Source organism: Amblyomma americanum, chromosome 3 (assembly GCF_052857255.1).
Source record: "Amblyomma americanum isolate KBUSLIRL-KWMA chromosome 3, ASM5285725v1, whole genome shotgun sequence".
Classification (NCBI taxonomy): Eukaryota; Metazoa; Arthropoda; class Arachnida; order Ixodida; family Ixodidae; genus Amblyomma; species Amblyomma americanum.
The window spans coordinates 54,093,157-54,115,362 of record NC_135499.1 but is presented as its reverse complement, the minus strand read 5'-3'; positions in this window follow the sequence as shown (position 1 = coordinate 54,115,362).

Below are 22,206 nucleotides of genomic sequence, written 5' to 3'. Positions count from 1 at the left end.
GGTACAGTCGGCGCATACTCCATCCTCGATGGGAGCTCTGGAAGCTGAATAGCTGCCTGCTCTCAGATGAAATCTTCAGACGCGCGGTATCTACTTGCTTGAAGGACACATGGTCACGCGATGATCTCTCAGTTTTGCAAAAATTGGACTTATTTAAACAGGAAACAAAAAACATTGATATTTAAGCCTCAGCAAGAATTGTGTTATTGAAGAGACATCCGCCACGACGGCGCATTTAGTGAATGCATGGGTTTCATATATTAACTCTTCCAAAACAGATGTCGCCGCGCTTTCGCTACTTATATCCTGGCCTAAAAGAGCTAGGGGATCAACAATTTTTTCGTCACCCAGCGGTGGCGCCCCGGCGAAATCCCGGTTCGCGACAGCTTCCTCCGGCCTTTTCAATGCATAATGAAGCTGATTCAGTTCAAGATTACTGCCGATATTACTGCGATATATGAATTTATTGCAAGTAAACTGCACAAGGAAAAAAAGCGACACGTGTGCATACGCGTCAGGGATGCGGAGTGTGGAATATCTTACTCGTTCATCTTCGCCATGATAGGTGTAGTATCAATTTTCCCCTGTGTACCGTGTTCTATACGGCTCTGTATTGAGTACGAGTTCAAACTGTCTATTACGGCAATTTTTTCTAGTTTTCTTCTGAAAATGTCTGCACCGTCATGCATCTGTATTCCAGTAGTATAGACCTTTGCCCGGCAGCGGCCGTAGTCAGGCTGAATATGATGGTGACGCTTAGTGCATTTACACGATGAAAAGGAATTTGGAGATTTTAAAATGAGCGAAAGAATATGAGCTTATATTTAAATACGACCCTCTAGGTGAAGCGAATGGGAGCGCCCGTCATCTTCAAATCATGAAATGTGTTAAACTCCCGTTGTCGCAACTGGGGTAACCATCGTTCGAAGATGAAGGAGAACCAGAAGCCCCAACTAGTGAAGAACAAGAAGCCGAACTTTTCTGAAACACTTCGAACTTTTCCGTCTGAATAGGACGGAGCAGGATATCGAACGATACTTATATCATTATGCCTATAGCCTCCATCGGGATTCGAACCGGCGACAACGCAAACAAATTCAGCCTCTCTTGCCGCTGGCTTACACCACCCGGGCACCACTGCGGCCTATCGCGATGTGCAATTGATTTCGTCGCCGTCATCTTTCTTCCGTCCGTTCTGTGCCGCCCATGTCTGAGAAAGGTTCAAAGCAAAAAATCGGCTTTGAAAAATTAACAGTAGTAATTGTCTCACTTTTCACTGCGCACGTAAAACACCCCTTGGGGGATGGGAGGGAGAAAGGACTGCAAAAAAAAAAAATTACGGGGCACTCAATACTGCTTACCTGCTGTGAAGGCGGAAGTTGTTGTTAGTGGCTATTTATTAATAAAATAACAATGGAAGGTAGGGATGTTGCAAGCCACGTCATCTGCCATCGAAACCTGAAGTAGCTCAGCTGCGGCTAGCGGAAATAAAAGGACAGAGAGGACATGAAGAGGGAAAGAAAGGGGGAGCGATAGTAAAAAAGGATATGGATAGGAGGCAATATACGTGACCGGGTATACAGACCGTTCGGTCGAAAAGCTGCCAGCGTCGCAGTAGTTGGAGCTGTGCGCACCGCGTGCCGGAAATATTCGGGGGCTGTGTAAATTATATGAAATTACAGGATTGGATTTAAGTGTGCTTAAGGGCTATTAGGAATGGCCGCCAGCTGGTATTAGGATTGGCGCCAGCATGTCTCGAGGATTGCCACCAAGACAGAATCTCTCGCCATGTGTCTGCGGTATGCATTTACCGCGCTCGCCCGGTCGTTGCTGCGTGGGACAAGCGGGGAGCAGGGTTCTGCGAAAATCCCTTTAAGGAGTCGCTGCCACGGGCCGCGAAGTGGTTCCGGCTGTCTTGCGATTTTCCCCGACATGTCCACCGACCCGACTACCCCTGGTCTCACGGGCACAGCGCCAGCGTGGGAACGGATTGCCACAGTGGCTTGTCTGCATGCTTCGCCGGCCATCGCTAATGGCAGAACCACTGGGGTTATCTCCCGACGGGGCTGCGCCTCGGTTTCCTCGAAGTTCACCGAAAGGCGGAGAGCGGGCCGACCACCTGACGTCGCCTGCCAGCCTGACGGGGTCCTGGCCGCACACCCCTCTCCCTCAAGCTCAACTTATGCCAGGGGCGTGTCCATGTGTGCGGAGGTGTCTGTGTGTGATAGTGAAAGTTTTGTCCACACCCACTACGGCAATGGCGTCCTCTACCTGGGGAATCTAGGGAAGACGCAGTGATAAAACTGGACTGCAGATGCAGTTGCAGCAGCTCACTTCAGAACTCAAAAGCTTATAAATATGTAAAATAAACCAAGTCTTCTTCCTCCACTAACGAATCATTTACTCAGCGGCACTCCTGTCCTGGACGGAGCGGGCGTCATCTTGACCGAGGTTGTGTCGAGAAGCGACCCCGATCCCCACCTTCAACAGGGCGGAAATGCGAGTCTTTCCTTTTCCGATCTTTCTCCCTCCATTTTTCATTTTTATATTTTATTATTCGTAACTTTGTTTTATGTTCATTTATTTTCTGTTTTGCATTTTTATTCTGATTTCGTTTAGAGAGAGATTCTTCTGTACTAAGTAAGCCGTCTCACATAGTTACATCTTTTTTCATCGAATCAGTCACGCAGAACCTGCTTCAAACACAGCAGTTATTTTCATTAATTCATTCCACTTATTTATATATATTTACAATTCACCAAGCAAACTTTACCTATTTAAACATATACTCACTCACTACCAAACACAATAAACTTTTTCGCATTTATCTCCACAGAACGACATAATGTGCGGACAAAATTTGCGGACACTTTTTGCTGACGCGACCGAGCTAATTAATGCGATAGCATTAATAAAGGAACTGCGGTCTAGGCCAGGAATCGAACCAGGGCCTATGGCGTTCGAGACGGGAACGCTTTCACTCCGCCACAAGGGATCTTTTTTTTCTTTATTGCATAGAAGTACACACATTCAAACCAACCAGTAAATTCAAAGATGGTTATTTGCGTTTCTTCAGAGGCGCACAGGATTTCTCCAAACGTGAATTCGACGGTGTTGAAGGAGCAGACGATGATGGACGCCAGATGATGAAGACAAAGAGAAAATATATTTACAGGATGTACAAGGGCAAACTGCGTTACAAGTTGAGTCACACAGACCGTCAAACTGTGACTTAAAAGAAAAGATCTCACACAGAGAAACTCGACAAGACCTTACTCATCGACCCGAGGTTAGAGTCTAGGTCTGTAGAATTACGTGCCACTGCACGGAGCCTATAGCTCAACTAGACAATACTTTTACATGCAATTTTAAAGCTTTTGCAAACAAAGAAGTTAGGGCGGTCATATTTCGAGGCCCGCCATAAGCTTCGATAACCAATGGAGGTAGCCACAGCCCCTGAAGGTTGGGCCCGACTTCGAGCCCTGGACTTGGCTAAAAAGAAAAAGAACCACATACAAAAAACATTCTGAAATCCCTCTCCCCGGGGGGAGTTCTCACCCTTATTGCTTGATGCTTTCCCCTTCCCTGCGGCAAACGCGTGTCGCCTCTCGAAGGATTAAAAGTTGTTTTTCAGCTAATTGGCGGGACCACTTATCCACTGGCTCGCCGCAGGAATGTCAGACGGCGGAGACCCTCGACGCTTCGGTGTCATCGAGCATACCAAAATAAGGAGGCCCATCGCGGAATGCGAGGTGGTCCGCATTCTGCCGCAGTGGGTATGCTGCCTAAGACCAAGCGGCACCACGTGCTCGTTGTGTGCGCCTCGCATGCTTTCCAGTGCCTCCTGCGCATTTGCCACTACTTGCGGGGGTAAGAAGAGGGGGGGAAGGTACGCGGGTAGGGGGGGGGAGGGGGGGGGGGAGCGTAGACCGGAGGCCCGCATGATCGCTAGCTAAGGGAATAAAAAAAAATGTGCGCGTTGATGAAGCGCGGCCTTACGAGTCCCCCCTAAGATGCTAAATGAGCTTGGAGTCCGCTCATTTACGCAAAAGCAATTAAAGGCCGCAATAATCTAAGCCTGCACGGTTAGCTTTTCATGCGACAATTTATTGCCACAGCGGCACACAAATCCGTTGGTGCAGGGGTTATAGCCGCACACACTAACAAGAAAAAAAAAGTAATACAGAACACTGGAACCTGACGGCATACTAATCCGGAAATGGCGCAAAATATCACAACAGAGTAACTGACACGCAACACACACACATAAAGAAAAACACAATTTGGTAGCGGTGCACAAGTCCGTTAGCGATCGCACTGCACAGTTACACGCAAACCCCCACGCACACGAAGCACGCCAAAGTCCACTGACGTGCAAATGTCTTTCTTGGCTGCGCTGAACAGTTACGTGCACGTCCCCCTTAGGGTGAGCGGGAACATTCACGCCGGCCGAGGCTGTACTGGCTATGCCTCGCGATCTGTCCCAAATATGGATCGCAAGGCTTCCGGTTCTGCGGTACGGCGTGCGCGGCCTACGCGGCAGCTCGGGAGTCGATGCTGCCTGGTAAAGCTGTTTATCATAGTACCCGACAGGGGTTACGTTCTGGCTTTCCCGTGCAAAGCGGCGGCCCGCCGACTTTGCGCACTCACCGCGCTTTTCGCGCTGCAGAACAATTGGGTGCTCTGGTGTATGTGGTATCCCGCTGCCGCATTCTTGCTTGATCTGGTTCTGCTTTGATGGAGACGCAGTTGCTAAGATCAGTTCGCCGTCGAACCTTCTCCCTAGCGGCAGCGGGTTGTTAAAGTGGCCCCTTGCGGGCCTGCTATCGTAACTGATCAGGGAACCCGCCGCAAATAACTCCCCTTTACTGGGCTCTAGCCCTGTTAGGCCGCCATCCTGCACCGGGTTGTTCGAGTAGGAGCCAATTAAAAGACCATCGCCTGCGCCTTCTCTATTACTCCCTTTCTCCCACAGCTGCTCTCGTGGGGTTCTCGCGGGGATCTCAAATAATGGCGCTTCGCACGTTCCCTCTCTCTTATCACCTCGCTGGGCAAAGACATAACCGACGACAGCGGAGTCTGCGTCGCTGCCGACAAACTCCGACGGCTACCCTTCATTGCCAGGTTCTGTGCGGCAAGCCGGTTGTGAGAGGCTCTCTTCCCGAGTGCCCGTTTTCGCTCCTGGCTTCTGCTCTTCCGCGCTCACCGCGGTTAGATCAGCTTCGACTGTGTTTGTAAAGGACGGCGGCAAATGGTGGGTCGGCATCGCTGAAAATAGTTCAGAAACCTCTTTCGGCTCTTCGCGATTTGCCATTTGCGCATCTGTGCTGATTGCGCAGTTCCGCTCGTCCTCTAGTGACGCTGGCTGCTCGAGCTGAGCCTGGGGAGCTACGCTGTGAGTCTCCGTCGATCGCTGCAAGGAGCTGGCCGTACTCCGCTCGTCCCGACTTTGTGCATTCGTCAAATGCCGGGAGGGGTCGCTCTCTACCGTACTAATGGGATATGCCCTGGGGCCTAGGTCTGACCGCCGCTGCTCCTTAGTTACGGATGCAACGTCGGACTGCCCGCCGCCTCCATGCAGTGTCTCGAGTGCTGTCACGGCCTCTATCTGTGGTGCGCCCCTTGCCACTAAGCTCTCCGAATGCGCCTGCGGCCTCGTTCTGAGCCTCCGTCTGGGAGCGAGACAAGTTGCCGCCTACGTTAGAGCGCACGGAAACGGGGCCTAGGTCTGACTTGCGCTGCGCCTTTGAGTCGGGCGCAGCGGAAGCCTGCCTGCCGCCCTCCAGCTGCCACCTGATTTCCTTCATTATTCTCTCTTCCTCCCGCAAGATCTCGCGTTTCTTCCGCTCAAATTCTAGTTCGAGCCGCTGCATTTCAATTTCGAATGTATCAGTAACAGCATACTGGGAACTCGATCTCGATGCGGCATGCATCTTGAGATCTTCAACGCCTACACCCTGGAATCCCTAACACAAGCCAAGCCAATCTCGACCAGACGCAAGAAATCCCACTCACCCTGCACCAGCGTCGCTGCAGGTTGTAGCCCAGAGCCCGAATGTCACGCCTTGGCTGGTCGTCCTCGAAGGTGGCTCGCACAGCCGTCCCTTGGTTGCTGCTGCAGCCCGAGGTCTTCTTGCTTACTTTTGGAAGGGTGCCGAATTCTGTCGTGACTGCGCCAGTAAATTCAAAGATGGTTCTTTGCGTTTCTTCGGAGGGGCACAGGACCTCTCCAAACGTGAATTCGACGGTGTTGAAGGAGCAGACGATGATTGATGCCAGATGATGAAGACAAAGAGAAAATATATTTACAGGATGTACAAGGGCAAACTGCGTTGCAAGTTGAGTCACACAGTCAAACTGTAACTTAAAAGAAAAGATCTCACACAGAGAAACTCGACAAGACATTACCCATCGACCCGAGGTTAGAGACTAGGTCTGTAGAATTACGTGCCACGGCACGGAGCCTCTAGCTCAAATAGACGAGACTGCTTTCCAATAATTTTACATGCAATTTTAAAGCTTTTGCAAACAAAGAAGCTAGGGCGGTCATATTTCGAGGCCTGCCCTAAGCTTAGATAACCAATGGAGGTAGCCACAGCCCATTAAGGTTGGGCCAAACTGCGAGCCCAGGGCTTAGCTATAAAGAAAAAGAAACACATACAAAAAACATCCTTAAAACCCTCTCCCCAGGGGGAGTTCTCGCCCTTATTGCTTGATACTTTCCCCTTCCCTGCCGCAGCCGCGCGTCGATCGCCTCTCGAAGGATGAAACGTATTTGTTTAGCTAGTTTGAGGGACCACTAATCCACTGGCTCACCGCCGGAATGTGAGACGGCGGAGAACCCCAACGCTTCGATGCCACCTAGCATACTAAAAAAAATGGGGCCCATCGCGAAATGCGAGATGGTCCGCATTCTGCCGCAGTGGGAATGCTGCCTAAGACCAAGCGGCACCACGTGCTCGTTGTGTGCGCCTCGCATGCGGTCCTGGTGCCCTTAACAAAGCCAGGTGTCTTCAGCCGTCACAGCGGTCAAGCAGCCAGTGCCTCCTAAGCCTTTGCCACTGCCTGCGGGGGAGGGGGGAAGGCACGCGGGGAGGGGGTGTTGGGATTCAGGTAGCAGCATCCCACCGCTGGCCACCAGTTGTTGGGATTCAGGTATCGTGACTGGGCCGGAGAAGAGACGAGGACGATCGGAGGAAGAAAACTTGGAAAACTTTATACAATGACTATTTACATAATGTACAAGTAAGGGCAACTGAGAGCGCCTCTCATTTAAGATCTTAGCGGTCGGTAGTCTCTCCCAGCAAACGGTATCTCTCAAGAGGGGGGCTTTCCTCTGGTACCAAACCAGCAGCTCCTTAAATACTCTTCGTATTCCCCAGATCCCTAGCTGGGGAATACAGTTCGAAGAATAATGTCCAATCGCACAATGGCAATGATGGTACCACCCACAGCAGGGCGGTCCTGATCTTTCCTCGCAGCTCGGCCGAGGGAAAGGTCGTCCATGTGGCCTCCAGGTAGGCACGCACGTGTGTCCGGAACGCGCCCATGTTGACCCGGAAGGCACCTGCATGACACAGGAATGCAGGCTGTCTCCCAGCAGGGGTTGAAAGATCTTGTACTGATGACCGGAACGTGGAACCTCTGTCGAAGGTGCGGCACTCGGGCAATTGTTCAACCCCAGCGTGACCGAAGGGGACAACACTGATACCGCACTTCGTCGTCTGAGGACCGGAACGAATACGTGGGGACGCTACGGTCGGAACTGCTTCTGGCATTCCTGCAGCCACGTCTCCTCCAGAGGGCTCACCCACCCTCGCGGTGGTCTTCAGGGAATCCTCCCCATGCCCTACTTCGCCGAACTCCACAGCAGGAAGGAAGCGCGAGCACAACAGGGGGAGCGTAGACCTAATGCCCGCAGTGACCGCAAGCTAAGGGAATAATAAAAAAAAATGTGCGCGTTGATTAAGCGCGGCCTTACACACCCTGACCGGCTTCAGGTTTGAATTAACCAGGTCACATCACGCAATCCGTCATACACAATCACACCACCATCCAGCTCTCACTTTGCCTGCACATCAAAATTCCGGGAGACGCACGCATGCATCGAGGAAAGGGAGACAGGCAGGTCGATCCTGCGCTGTATACACGCCTCAAACCATAGCACACTGTTTTCTGAAGCGACTTCGATGAACGCGGCGACTCTGCTTGGCGATCTGTCATGCGACTCTTCCACAGGCTAAACAGTCCCACGAGCACTAAAATATCGCACGGAACCTTAGAGCCTTTAAGTGGATGGAAGGCAACAACTTTTTTTAGACGAAAAAAAACAAATCCTTCCGGGTGGTTCCCTACTGGTCCAGGACTCCACGGGCTTGTGCTTCACATAAAGCCCGATCCACCAGTCATTTCTGGCCGGTGGGTTGAGCGGTCAGTAAAGCAGCCTCCCAGGAAGAATGATTGAGATTGGGGATGGGGAATACTGCCTGTGGGGAAAGGAATTCCCAAGTGTAGTGGACACGTGTGGATCTGGGCACGCCACAGGTGTTACAATGAGGTGCGAAGCTGGGGTGAAAGATTGAGAGACGGTAGAGTGAGATAAAGCAGCCCGTCCGTTATTGTCGCCATGTGGCGCTGGATAAGGGCTACAAGGTACCTTGGGGTGGTGGCATTGTCATGCGGCTGAGTTTGTAGAATGTGGTGATTTGACGATATGTAGAAAGGACTGATGTGGCCTCTTGTGGAGGGTTGAGTACCTGATCGACAGGGGTCCGGGAGGAGAGTTCTCGGGCCAGCGCATGAACGCGGTCTTTACCGGGGATCAAGGCATGTCCAAGGATCCGCGACAGAGTAACCGTTCAGTCGAGAGAGGTGGCTGTGGCAAGAATATGTTGTGTGGCCGGCGTCGCGAAGCCCTTTAGGTGGTGGTGGTATGCCGCCTGAGAATCTGTGCAAATTTCGGTCATGTTTTTTTTTCAATGGTGGAGTGTGCCAGCGCAAGTCCGATGGCGGCTCTTTCCGCCTCTGTATGCGAATTAGTTCGGATAGTGGCGGCGGCCCCCATTGTGCCGCCTTCATAGGCTGCGTCTGTCGTGAAAACTCTTACTTTACAATTTTCTGCCGCGTCAACTTAAACGATTTCGGAGTGTTTGCTGTATTTTTGGTGTAGTAGCCGCCTACCCTGATGCAGTCTAGGGCTCATATTGCGCGGTAGGGACTTCTGATATATTTGATCCTCTGTGCGCAGAGAAATCATATAAGGTGTAGGACTTGTTGGAGTGGCAATGAGTGGATTGAGACGAAGCTGTTGCAGTAGGCTTTGTCCGGTTTCCGTGCGACTCAGGTGGACTAACTGGTTGGTGCGTTGAGCCTCTATTAATTCTATCTCGTAATTATGGGTACCAGTGGCCAGGACACGTTTTTTGCTAACCGTCCGTAGAAGACGTAGGGCGGAGGTGACAGCCGTGCGTCTTAGCATGTCTGCCTGCTGTGTTTGGCGCTGAGCAATTATGTGGTATTCCTATTGCGGCTATTGTTTAATGCATTGGTCACATTGAGGGTCTCGCGTTCAGACAACCCATGAGTGCGTTTTACCACGCGCCTGACAAGTGCAGCGACCTGTTTGATCTGTCTTTGCAAGCGGCTGAGGGGTGGCGGTTGCATCGAGTGTGTTGTTAATGAGAAGGCCAAAAATCTTCACCTGAAACACGAAGGGCACTGGATTCCCGTACATGTGCAGTTCAATGGCGGGGGGGGGGGGTAACTGTGGAGGGGTTTCAGCTGCAAGGTTTTCGATTTAGATGGAGAGGAACGGGCCAGTAGAATAGAATGGGCCAAATGGATTCCATCCTCGCGGACTTATATTCATTGCATCCTCCATCTACTGCACCAGCAGCTTGAAGAAACTGAGAGGACACAACGTTGCAATTGCTCTGGGTAGACTGTGCGTAAGTGGGGTGGCATCATTGTGTTCGTTTGCTAACACTGCAGTGGATTATCGCTCTTTACACATCGCTAAATCAATAGAAAGCCAAAGAAATTTATGAGCATGCAAAACCGCAAAATTACACAGCGACCGTGACTGACAAACTCTTCTAGTTTTTGGTTTCAGCAAAGTACCTCGACGAATTAGAATTTCTGGGCCTTGCTTCCCTTTACTTTTTGAAGCAGGAGCTTTGCTACGCTACCTTGTACGATTTCGCGGTGCTTGCGGTCTTGACCTTGAAGTGAGGCAGAGGTTAAACCCCTTAGGGCGTGTTTCGGGTGTCCACCGATATATGTGAGACACTTGCTACGTCATATCCTTTCCTCAAAGCCCTTTCGGATGTCAACCGATATATGTGAGACAGTTACTGCGTCATTCAATTTCTTCAAAACCAAATTTTAAAACATTGTGGCTCCAATCTATGCTGGAAAGGTCGGTGGTGGTGGTGAAAATATTTTAATGAAATTGCATAGGAGGTTGTAGCGGTGGTTGGAGCTTTCAGTCCGGAACCCCAATGGTGTAGGCTGCTGTCCGGGCTGTTTCGATGAGTTCTTTTTGACTCGTTTCGTCCGACCTGGTCAGAGCTGCCTCCCACCCCTCCTGCATTGGCTGGTTATTAACAGTGATCGCCTGGTTTTGTTCGCAGGCCCATACCGTATGGTACAGGTCCGCCTTCTCCACGCAGAACTACCATTGAGAGTCAAATGACTCCGGATCTATTGCGTGTAGTCTTCGTGGGTTGTTGTCAGTGTTGGTCTATAGTTTTCGGAGGTGTATTTCCTCGCCTTTGTGTAGTGTCTTTGCCGGTGGAGAGTAGTCCCAACGGGATAATCTTTAGTGCTGAAGTATGTCGGTGTAAGTTAGTACTGAGGCAGGAGCTTCCACGGCATCCATACTGTGTGCCCGGGGAAGAAATGATCGGGCTGAGGCATGCGCGCTCGTTCCCTGGGGTGCCCTGGTTACCTCGCACCTATATAAATGTTTGCGTGTGGGCTGGTAGCCACGGGTGTAGCTAATTTGCGGGATTTTAGCTGCTAGCGGTGCGATCCTGCACCTGAGGTAATTTCGATGCGCTGTCTGTGAATCTGTAAGAATGTATTCCGAGGTAGAGTGTGTTGCAGCTACAGCAATAGCCCCTTCTTCCGCAGCCAGTATGCCCTGGCTAGCCAGTACTACTCCGTCCATTGTTTTATTTTGTTGCACTACCGTGACGGCGGTCATTCTCTGCTCAGGACCCGCAGCATTGGCGCAGAACACGTCCTCGCGCCCGCCGTAGTGTTTTTTCATAGCTTCGGCTTGTGCTTGTCGTCTTGACTGGTGAAAATCAGGGTGCATATTCCTGGGTACTGGAGCTGCCTTGAATTGTCCCCACCATGAGGCTGGGATGTCGTTTTTGGTGTTTAGCTGTCGGGGGCAATTGATGTTTTAATCACTGAGGACTTGACGGCCAGTCCGAGGATTGAACAGCCGTACCACCTGCTACATGAGATGTGCCTCTATCAGCTCGTCTGTTGTGTTGTGCACGCCCAATCGTAAGAGCCGGTCCGTCGATGCCGCAAGAGGGAGGCCCACGCCCTTCTTGTAGGCTGTTCTGATTATGACATCGAGGTTTTATTTCAAAGGAGATATGCTTTTTGCGTTCAATTTTTATTCCAATGTTTACCCGAACGCGTCGGACGGTGTTCCCATTATTGACATGCGCCTCATCATCCAACATGTGTTATTTATGGTTGTCTGGTGATTTTTCTTAATGAAAACGAGTACTCAGCTGTAATCTGTACTCCTGATTTAAAAAGAGATTTACCCTTCAAATATTTTGTCTTGATTATTACTATTATTCTTATTATTTTTATCGAGTTTACTTTTTAATTTTAACGTTTTCCTTGTTTCATTGTGTTTTATAATTTTTTATATTCTTTCTAATTTTCTTTTTGTTTTGTTTTTATTTTCCTCCTTTGGTATGTTTTTATTGGATGTTTATTATTTGTATATTTTGTGCGTTTTTCAATTTTTTCATATTACGACTGCTTTATGATCTGTATGATATAAGATTTCTATGCTGTTGGGTGCTATTCCACTCGGAGTAACATTCAGTTTTTAGCCCGGCTTGCAGACGACGCCGACGACACGATATTTCCTTTGAAGGTAGAGGTATACAGCTTCGCTGTAAAACCCAATCTTCACATTTACACATTCTGCATTTGAACATGGTTGTTACATGTGATAGGAAATTTGAAATAGAGGTATGAACTAAATAAGTTTGTAGAAGACGGCAAGGATGGCGATAAGCATGATGAGCATTAACCCAAGAATAATGAAGATGATGTACTTGGTGAGTTGCGAAGAGATGATTGGTGGAGAAGAGAAGACGACGACGACAAGGATGACGTGTACCAACGCACGAGGGAAAGCGTGGCACGGGGGAGGGAGGAGAGATCAGAAAATCGGAGGTTCCGGCGCGTCACGAACACCTCGGCTGGAAGAGAGCAACGCCGGCTACTGCACCGCTGATCTCGTGTTCTATGGCGCCGTACTGTGGACTTCTTGCCGTTCATAAGCCCGTTCCGGGGAGTCAAAGGCTGACGCAACCACCGGCTACGGCAAGGGGTGCCTCCAGCGCTGTTGCCACCCATCCCGGTCGTGCCCTCAACGCCAACAACACCGGCATCATTTCCAGGGGCACTTGGACCGGGAGCTTGTACGACGCAGCCAAAGACGCTGCCAGCGACGCCAGCCAGAGCACGTGGAACGCCCTCGTCGCCGGCTACCTGGATGCCACTGACTGGACCCATGCAACGCATTATCAGGACCGAGCATTGAGCACGAACGCCGAACGATAGTACACTGGGGGTCCCAGGTAGTGTGTATTGGTCGTCTATGTGTGTTCTGTTAGGTTTGTTAGTTTTGTGTGGTAGTGTTTGTGTCACGTAGGGTGTATTAAATGTGTGTCTGTGTGAGTACACCTGTGGCCTAGTCCATTCTCTCGGCCGGAGTGTTTTCAGGGGATCCGTAACAATTGTTTATATTACCCCGTACTCCTATACTTTCTTACTAAGGCTCCCCCTTCCTTTCCGTTTTCCTGTCCTCTCCCTGTTCTTTTGTTCCCTGTAGTCGCAGCTCAGGTGCTTCAGGTTTCTATAGCAGATGCCACGGCTAGCAATATATTTTCCTTCCATTGTTCTTTTGTTAATAAGTGGTCACTAACAAATCAATCTTCATTTTTCTTCGAAAGCAAAGGAAAGGCACACAACTGGCCCCCTGGGACGCTGGTCACCTGAGCCGCGCTTTAAGCTACATGGCGGTAGTTGCAGATGTGCGCTGCATGCGTTTGGAGCGTCGACGAGAGCGGGCGTGCTTCGCATGGTTTTCATGAATTCCGCCCTCTGGACCCGGAACATCTAATACCACGTTCTTATAGTAGCGACAGCCACACTACGCCAGCCACTTCGCAAGGTCAGCGTGGCTGCGCGCTGAGCCGTGGCACCAGCGCTCTGCCAGCTATGCGCATGCGTGGAGTGACGTCATAGCGCGCAGTGGTGTGCGCACCGCGCACCTACATTACGCTAGCATTTCGAGCCTTCAACCTGGCGGCGCCGTGGCCACCGTGGCGGCTACTGGCAGCGCGGCGCGTCGGCGAAATCGTGTGGGGGAGGAGGGGTGAGGGGAGAGGGGGAGAGAGTGAATCCACGTCCAGGGACGAAGATGAAGAGCGCCCAGCGAAACGCAGGGGCGAAAGACTGACTTTGCAATACGAATGAGGGAGTTCCACTCGGCCAGCTGTAGCTATCGCGTCACCAGAGCTAAACCACAGCCATTTTTAAAGCGTGAGCTACACTGGCCGAAGTTGAGCAGTTTCGCGTGGCTCCTGGAGAGCCATGCTGCGCATGCGCCAGGAGCAGTGACGTAACACGGCGCACATCTGGCGCGCCGGAGCCGCCGCCGCCGCGTGCGCCTCGCCGGTCACAGCCGCGACAGACGCACTGGCGCAGGCGCGGGCCCAGCAGTGCACCTCTGTTGCGCAGTAGCCAAGTCTGACGCTGCGCCGAAGCCGCTAGATAGCGCCTCTCATTTTGCGCGCATGAGCAGAGGGATCAGTGGGGGTTTACATATAGAGGGCGTTTGCCAGTGTGGTATATCCATGGAGAAGGAGAGCGAAATTACTGCTCAGCGGCAATTGATGCTCAGCGGCTCAGCGTAGCTCACGCTACGTATATCCTGGCATAGCCGAGCTTAGCCACTGCTAATTTTATTAGTCTCGAATTTAAAAGTCCACGAATGCTCCCGGACCTGGCAGAGCCGAAATTTGTGAGTGTGTAGACTTTTTAGACCATTCAGTACCACTTTTTGAGTTTACCACTTGCGTGCTACGCTACGTGTAAAGAACGAAGGCGAGGAACGCGGTGCCACCAGCCGTCGTCGTCGACTTTCCCGGCTTTCCGCGGGCCACGGCACCCATCGGTATGGAAGTAGCGGTACCGGTGCAACCTATTACCACCGAAGAGCTTAACGACTGTTCCTGGATTACTCCGTTGAGGTACCAGGAGCTCCACCGTAAGCCTAACGCCGCAGGCCTGAATGACGAACGCGGCGTCTCGGCCGCGCCGGGGAAAGGTGCCAGCGGAGACGCAGGCCCCAACAACAACGCTGAGGCGGCCAATCGGCAGACAAAAGCCAGGCCGCAAGTCATGAAGAAGATGCAACTTCCGCCCCTGCCGACCGACCACTTTAAAGTTGTTCTCAGACCGCAAGTTCCATTCGTCTCCCCTCTGAAGGGAGGGGCCGCCCTACTTCAGGCCCTCAGCACTGCCGTTGGCATCAAGGACTGCCGAGTTTGCGAAAATATATCGCTCAGCGACACCAAATCAACCGAACTATTACAGCCAGCACCCCCAACAGCGCTCGTGCAGAAGCCTACAGACGCCTCGAAGCCTTCACCATCAACGGCAAGATGTATCCCGTCAAAACGTACCAGCCCCGGGACTCTCTATTCAGGGTCTTGTGCATAATGAATATAGCGATGAATCGGACGAGCAGCTAGAAGTCAGCTACAAACATATGAGCCCCGATGTAGATGTCATATCCGCAAGAAGACATGGCAACTCCAACCGCATTGTAACAATGTGGCTGGTGCGACGCTCCCCAGAGGGCTGCGGAATCCAGGGAGCCCTACATGAAGTGGCCCTGTTTCGCAACATGGTGGAAGCATGCTTCAATTGCAGAACAGGACATTGAGAGGACGTATGCCTGTTGCTAATTTGGTAACGCGTCCGCTATTACCTAAGGGGAACGCTATCACGTGCAGGTTCTAAAAAACCACAAACAGATCAAAGAGAACAAGACGAAGCTGTATTTAAAATTTTCAGGAAAAGGACCAATAAGAAAGGGAAACGAAAGCTAGAAAAACACACTCAAGACGTGTACAACACTACAGAATAAAGGAAAGAGTTCACCAGATACTGAGTGTTGCAGGTGAAGCGGGGATGCCTTGCAGAGAGGATGGACGCGGGTGGATGTAGTGCGACACGTCGCTGGCGTTGCAGCGAAGAAAGCTGCGGGAAGGAGTTAGGTAGTAGTAGGAGCGGAGAGGAACACAGGGATCCCCGTGAGCCGCCCCACGAACTTGACAGCAACAGGAAAAGTGTAGCGAGGCCCCGTCGACGGCGTCCGGAATCACCGTATTCTTAATGCAGGCTATCCAAGGAGGCTATCCAAGCTGCCACCTCCAAACTTGAAAGGGACCCAGGAGGCTTGAGTCGGTGATCCAAGAAAGGTCCCCGTCAGCACGGACCCAACATCGGACGGCTGCCACCTCCACGCTTGAATGACCCGAGCTCCGCTGTGCTGTCTCCCTTCACACCTCGGTTTTCTGACACGTCAGCTCTCCGCTCCTCATGCTCGCCACCCTATTCGTCGTCGTCGCCTTGCACACACCATTCGCACATGCACATGAGCAACGCTGGGCTCGCACGCGCAGCGCTCCGCTGTCCGACGCACCGCGTTCACAAATCCTCCGAGGATCTCCTGTGCACCTCACCTAAGCCCCCCTTCAAAAAAAGTTTTTTTTTTCACATAAAAAAACTGCCGTTGTTGCACACAACATTACTGTTCGCGTGGTAAACAGACAAGTTAGACGCCGTTTGAAGTCACTGAAGGTACTTTACTCAGACACATGGAGGCACATAGTGACGCACACAGAGTGAACATGGGGCCCAACATTATGCATCTGGCACAAAAGGAACAATAGAAACCCTACAAATTTATTGGACACACAATTTGCAAAAGTCTGTACCATAAAGGTTAAAATTTACAAACTGAAGAACTCATAACCGGAAAACGAAGACAATTAAGGAACAACTTGGTAGACTCTCCTAGGCTACATTTTCACAGGTAACCATTGCAAACACACGGGATAATAGCACTGTACGCTGGGCATCATCCTCTCGCAATTTACAAACGACCCATGCAATCGGCGCCTGCGTTTTCGGAGCCCTTGATGTACTCTACACGAAAGGTATACTCATGTAATGTTAAGCTCCAACGCAGTACCCTGCTGTTCAAGTGCTTTGCCTTTGTTAAATATTGCAAGGGTTGGTAAGTCTTAATGATGAAGAACGTCCCGTACAAGAATATGTGGAATTTCTCAACAACCCAGACTATCGCCAAACAATCGCGTTCAATCGCTGAGTAGCGAAATTCGTGAGGTAACAACTGCCGACTCACATATGATACCTGGTGGAGGACTCCATCATACTCCTGCAGGAAAACTGCGCCTACGCTGACCTCGGAAGAATCACTGAGAAGCACGAACTGCTTACTGAGAAATTGGACCTCTTAATATGGGCCTGAAACTTAATGCGTTCTTGAGCTCGTCAAAAGCGGCTTGCCGCTGTGATGTCCAAGAGACAAGGTTGCGTTCATTTTTGCGTGTCAACTCAACGAGCGGTTGCACTTGTTCGGCATAGCAAGGGATGAAATCCCGGTTGTATAACGCAAGCCCTAAGAAGGAACGTACTTGCTTTTTCGTTTTTGGAAGGGGTACGTTGACAAGCTCTTGCACCACCGTTTCCAACGGTCTGATTGTCCCTTCTCGAAGCTGGTGTCCAAGAAAAGAGATATTTAGTGGCTCCGATTTCACTCTTCATTAATTTTATCGTGAGGCCGGCCTCGCGCACCTCTCTGTATGCGAACAGAAACGGAGCAATATAATGATTCCATGTTTTGGGCTGCTCCTGACAGCTTCCGTCGCTTCTGCTTGAGCGTGCCGTTAAATTTCTCCGCCATCCTACATTGCATTGGATGGTAAGGGGCCGTGCTGAGATGTTTCACCACCAAGAGATCATTGAGCTCTCTCATCATTTTCAAAGTGAAACCAGATACTGAGCGTTGCAGGTGAAGCGGGGATGCCTTGCAGACAGGACGGACGCGGTTGGATGTAGTGCGACGCGTCACCGGCGTTGCGTCGAAGAAAGCGGCGGAAGGGAGCCAGTTAGTAGTAGGAGCGGAAAGGAACACAGGGACGCCGGTGGATTCCCGTCAGACGCCCCACGAACTTGGCAGCAGCAGGAAAAGTGTAGCGAGGCCCCGTCGACGGCGTCCGGAATCACCGTATTCTTAATGCAGGCTATCCAAGGAGTCCTTATGGCAGCACGGACCCTCATTCCATCAGCTGCCACTTCCAAACTTGAAAGGGAGCCAGGAGGCTTGAGTCGGTGATTCAAGAAAGGTCCCAGGCAGCACGGACCCAACGTCCGACGCCTGCCACCTGCACGCTTGATTGACCAGAGCTCCGCTGTGCTGTATCCCTTCACACCTCGGTTTTCTGACACGTCAGCTCTCCGCTCCTCGTGCTCGCCGCGTTCTTCGTAGTCGTCGCCTCGCACGCACCATTCGCACGTGCACACGCGCAACGCTTAACTGGCATGCGCAGCGCTCCGCTGTCCGACTCACCACTGTCGACTACCGTGTTCACAAATCCTTTGAGGATGTGTTATGCACCTCACAATGTCCTGAAGCCAAAAAAGCGATATGCCACAGATGCGCAGATAATCACACGCCACCACTGGAAGGCCAGAAGCCGACCTGCCAGGCCCAATGCAGCGTATGCAAAGGGCCCCTCAACACAGGTAAAAACAACTGCAAATTCCGCTTTGTCAAAGGCCAGACGCCAGCGACATGTGCCAAGGAGACCGCCCCACCGACTACTCTCAGAAGCCAAGAGGAAGATCGAAGACCCGAAACGCAGCCGGCTATCAAAGAGACTCATCTTCCTTCCCGCCTTTGCAAAGGAAAAGGAGCAAAAGGATCAAGTCAGCAAGTCCAACCAAAGAAGAGGTTAATCTGGAGCAAGGTCAAGGAACCCGTCAAAAGAGGGACCCAAGTAACCCCTGGAACGCCGCCGAAGACAAGACCACCTCCTGGAAAAAAAAGACAACAATCATAAGGTGAGGAATCAGGCGAGACTAATCGAGGGGCTTCTTTAACGCATAGATAAGCTATAAAAATTGGTAGAATTTCACACGCAACTCATCCAAACACTCTGAAATGAGGGCTCCCAAAAGGACCTCGTTACACGCACTCAACAAAACCCACCAATGGAAACGAATCATCTTTCTCCAACAAAACGATCGCCGCCCAGTGAAGAGTCGGAGACCCCTACCCTTAAGAAAAAAAATAAGGACCGCTCCTCGGAGGTGCACCAAAAGGCCAACTCTCTAAAAGAATCAACGTCATACAATAACGCTTAGATGTCAAAGTGTCAGAACTTGAGACCTCCATTGCTAGCCTCGTGCGTTGGCAGTAGGAGGCCACCCAGATACTATGGGAACTTAAGATTGCGCATGAGAGCACAGATCAGCAGAGTAAGCAGATCGGATTTGTCCTACACGGCATTATGGGGCAACACATTACAGCAACATCCCGCGCGGAAGGAATAGACCGTGAAAAAACGTGAATTCCGCCAACGGCAAACTGAATACATTCTGGCAGTGGAACTGTACGGGGTACGCACGAAAGAAGGCCAACCTGCAGATCCACATCCAGAACACCGAATTCAAACCAGACATTATCGCGCTGCAAGAACCCTCTGGAGTGGCCACACTTCTTGGATACATAACCGTTACGTAACTGCGAACTAGCCGCAGATTCCCAACAACAGCTATTCTAGCCAAAGGGGCACCCGATATGTGCAGCACGAAATTGAGGACATAGACCTATATTATACACTCATAGAAATTTTCCCCGGGGAGAAGGGACAGAGGACCACCTACATCCTCAACGTCTACAAGTCTACCGAAGTAGAAAGGAGAAGAAGACGATGTTTAACAGAGAAGCTGTCTGAGACCGGTCCTTAATTTTTGGGCGTTTTTCTCTGCAGGAGAGCATTCTGTAATTTTCAGTTTGTGTCCTCTACATGCAACGACCTGGGGGTCCCTGGCCACCGGAAGAAGCACGTCAAGCGACTTCCTAGGAGCACTGCGCCGTATCCACAGCGACACGGAGCATCACCGCCACCGGAACTGCATGCTGCACTGATGGCAGCAGCGGCAACGGCTAGCCCAGCGGCCACTGTAGTCGCGGCAACAGACCAGGGCCCTGCGAAGAAGAGACTACGTCACAAACAAGCCAGCGACGAGTCTTTGGGTGGCCATGCAGAGGACATGAACCAAGCATCCTTCACGGTTGGTCCTACAAGAAAAACAGCTGCTGGTGCTCCTCTCGTTGTCAGGCCCACTGAGGTAGGAGGAAGCCTATGGAAGGCCAACCCTAATATCGTGGCTTCGGCGGGTGTAGCGTCGGCTCAAGAGTTATTATTCAGCCATCGCCTAAACAAGGACAGGAGCTTCATGGTTTCAGTGTCGACACTGTCCGCTGCTAACCGTCTGCTCACAGTAACTAAGCTTGCTGGAGTGGCTGTAGAGGCCCGAGTCACATGCTCTTACACGGCCAGTTATGGCAAAATTCAAGATGTGCCAGTCACCAACTCAAATGAAGATCTCCAGGAGTATCTAAGTGACCAAGGTGTCCTCTCAGCAAGGAGGCTAAGCACTCACACTCCTGATGGCGGTACTAAGGTCAAAGAGGTACGTCGTCCCTCTGTAATTCTGGAATTCGCGAAAGATGCACCACCGCCAAAACGAGTTACGCTTGGGTTCTGTAGTTATTCTGTAACTGAATACGTTGGAGCAGCGACACAATGTTACAAATGCCAGAATCACGGCCACATATCAAGACACTGTACCTGCCCCGGGCGCTGCATGCGTGCTGGGCCCCATTCACACAAAGAATGCGTCTGGCCAGCGCAGCCTAAATGTGCAAAGTGCGGTGGCGCACACCCTGCTTCGTACGGAGGGTGTTTCAAGAAGAGAGATGCTACACTTGCTCGCATGGTGGAGCAAACACAAGGAAAACTACTCAAGTGACATGATCCACCACCTAACCCCGACATGGTTTTCACGAACACGTCAGTTTTCCCAGAATCAGTCATCGCAGCGCGAAAGAACAGCTGACAGCACCTACGCAACTGCGCTCAAAAAGAAGCATGGGAAGTCCGTTAGTTCTTCCCGATCAAAGCAGCAGCAATACTCTGCACAAGACCCGAAAAAGAGGCTCTGTCACTCTCAGGCTAAGGCGCCGCAACGCGAAAGGACGATCAGAGAAACACAGCAGAATGAAAGCATTGAAAAAGACATCACATGCCTACTGGTCCCGATTATGTTTGCAGCCATCAAGGCTCTTATCGGCGCCAGCCCTTTGTAACGAGGTGTCCAAGCTGTGGAAGCTGTACTTTTAATGGAGTCGTTGGTGCCGGCCTCCTACGCTCCGCTGGGGCATAATACCAAATATCAGTAATTATGGCTTCAACAGCGACAGCTTCACCTCAGCTGGCTATCCACAACATTTTTCGCACATGCACCATTTTCCAGTGCAACGCTCGTGGTTCCTGCAGGAAACTCCGATTTCCGGCACCTCGTGCGAGCATACCACTTCCCTTTTATAATCATCTCTGAGTCATGCATCGAGGAAAATTTTAGACTGCACGGATACAGATACTATTTTCACCATTCAAGACGAAAGACCTTCGTGCATGTCGACGGGCACAACGCCACATTCGGCGCTACCAGGATAAGCTCAGTCGGCAAAGGTGGCGTGACTATTGTTCTACGCTCGGTGTGCGCCTACCAGTAACCAAAATTTTGCGGATCGTTAGGGCCGTTGTACGATCGTTTCGGAGCGCCTTCCGCCTCGTCCGCTTCGCGAGCGGTCCGCCAGTTTTCGGCCGCCAGGTGGACGTGAGGCGGAAAGGTGTTGTACGATCACTTTGGCGCTTGCGAGCGAGGCGGATGGTCCCAGCTTTCCGATTGGCGCGCCCGGCAGTGCCTGCCGTCTAATCGCGTGCGGCGGTACAGGCATGCATGCGTGTAGCAAAACACGCAGATATCTTGCAGTAGGAATAGCCCGTATTAATTGCGAGACATCCGTTCCGTCAACGCTTTTTTTTTTTGCCGCAGGATTTTCGTCGAAGGTACAATCGTGGTCGGCTGTGATATGTGTGAGAAACGACATGTGGACCATTTATATCCAAGAGACCGAAACATATCGCGAACTCCACCTCATTCGTCGCGATGTTTTCACAACGGTTGACGATTTGCCAAAATAACAGAAGGCTGCCCCCTCTGAAAGTTAGGCTACCCTCAGGTCTTCAGAACAACAACGCTCTAGTGCTGTTTAAGTTCATAGCAAGCTCTGGGATAGATGAATGTCCAAAAAAGTATCCTTACTGAGAATCGTTGGCCAATGCCAAGGTGCTGGTTGAAGTGATAACTACGATACAAGCAAATTTCAGCCGCCTGCTGCTGCTGCTGCTGCTGCTGCTGCTGCTTCCTGCGGCTCGCCTGACGTCTGCTAGATCCGCGTCCGAAGGCGTCGCGGAAATCGAGCATAACTTTATTTTATTATGGGACAGGTTGGCAGTAAAGGGGTGGCTAGCGAAGAATCTTTATTACGGCGCTGGCTAATTCCAAAGCGCCCTGAGCTGCGGCATCGATGTGAAACCAGCTAGGCTTAGCGACGAACACGGCAGCCGGGAAGCAGCGCAGTTCGTCGCACTGGAGCTGCCGCAGGCGGCGTCGTTGACGAAAGCGCGGCTGTTGCGCAGGCATGCTGTCGTTGCTCGAATATAGCAGGCGGCCTTTCTGATAGCATGACTGTTTGTCTTTTTTGTT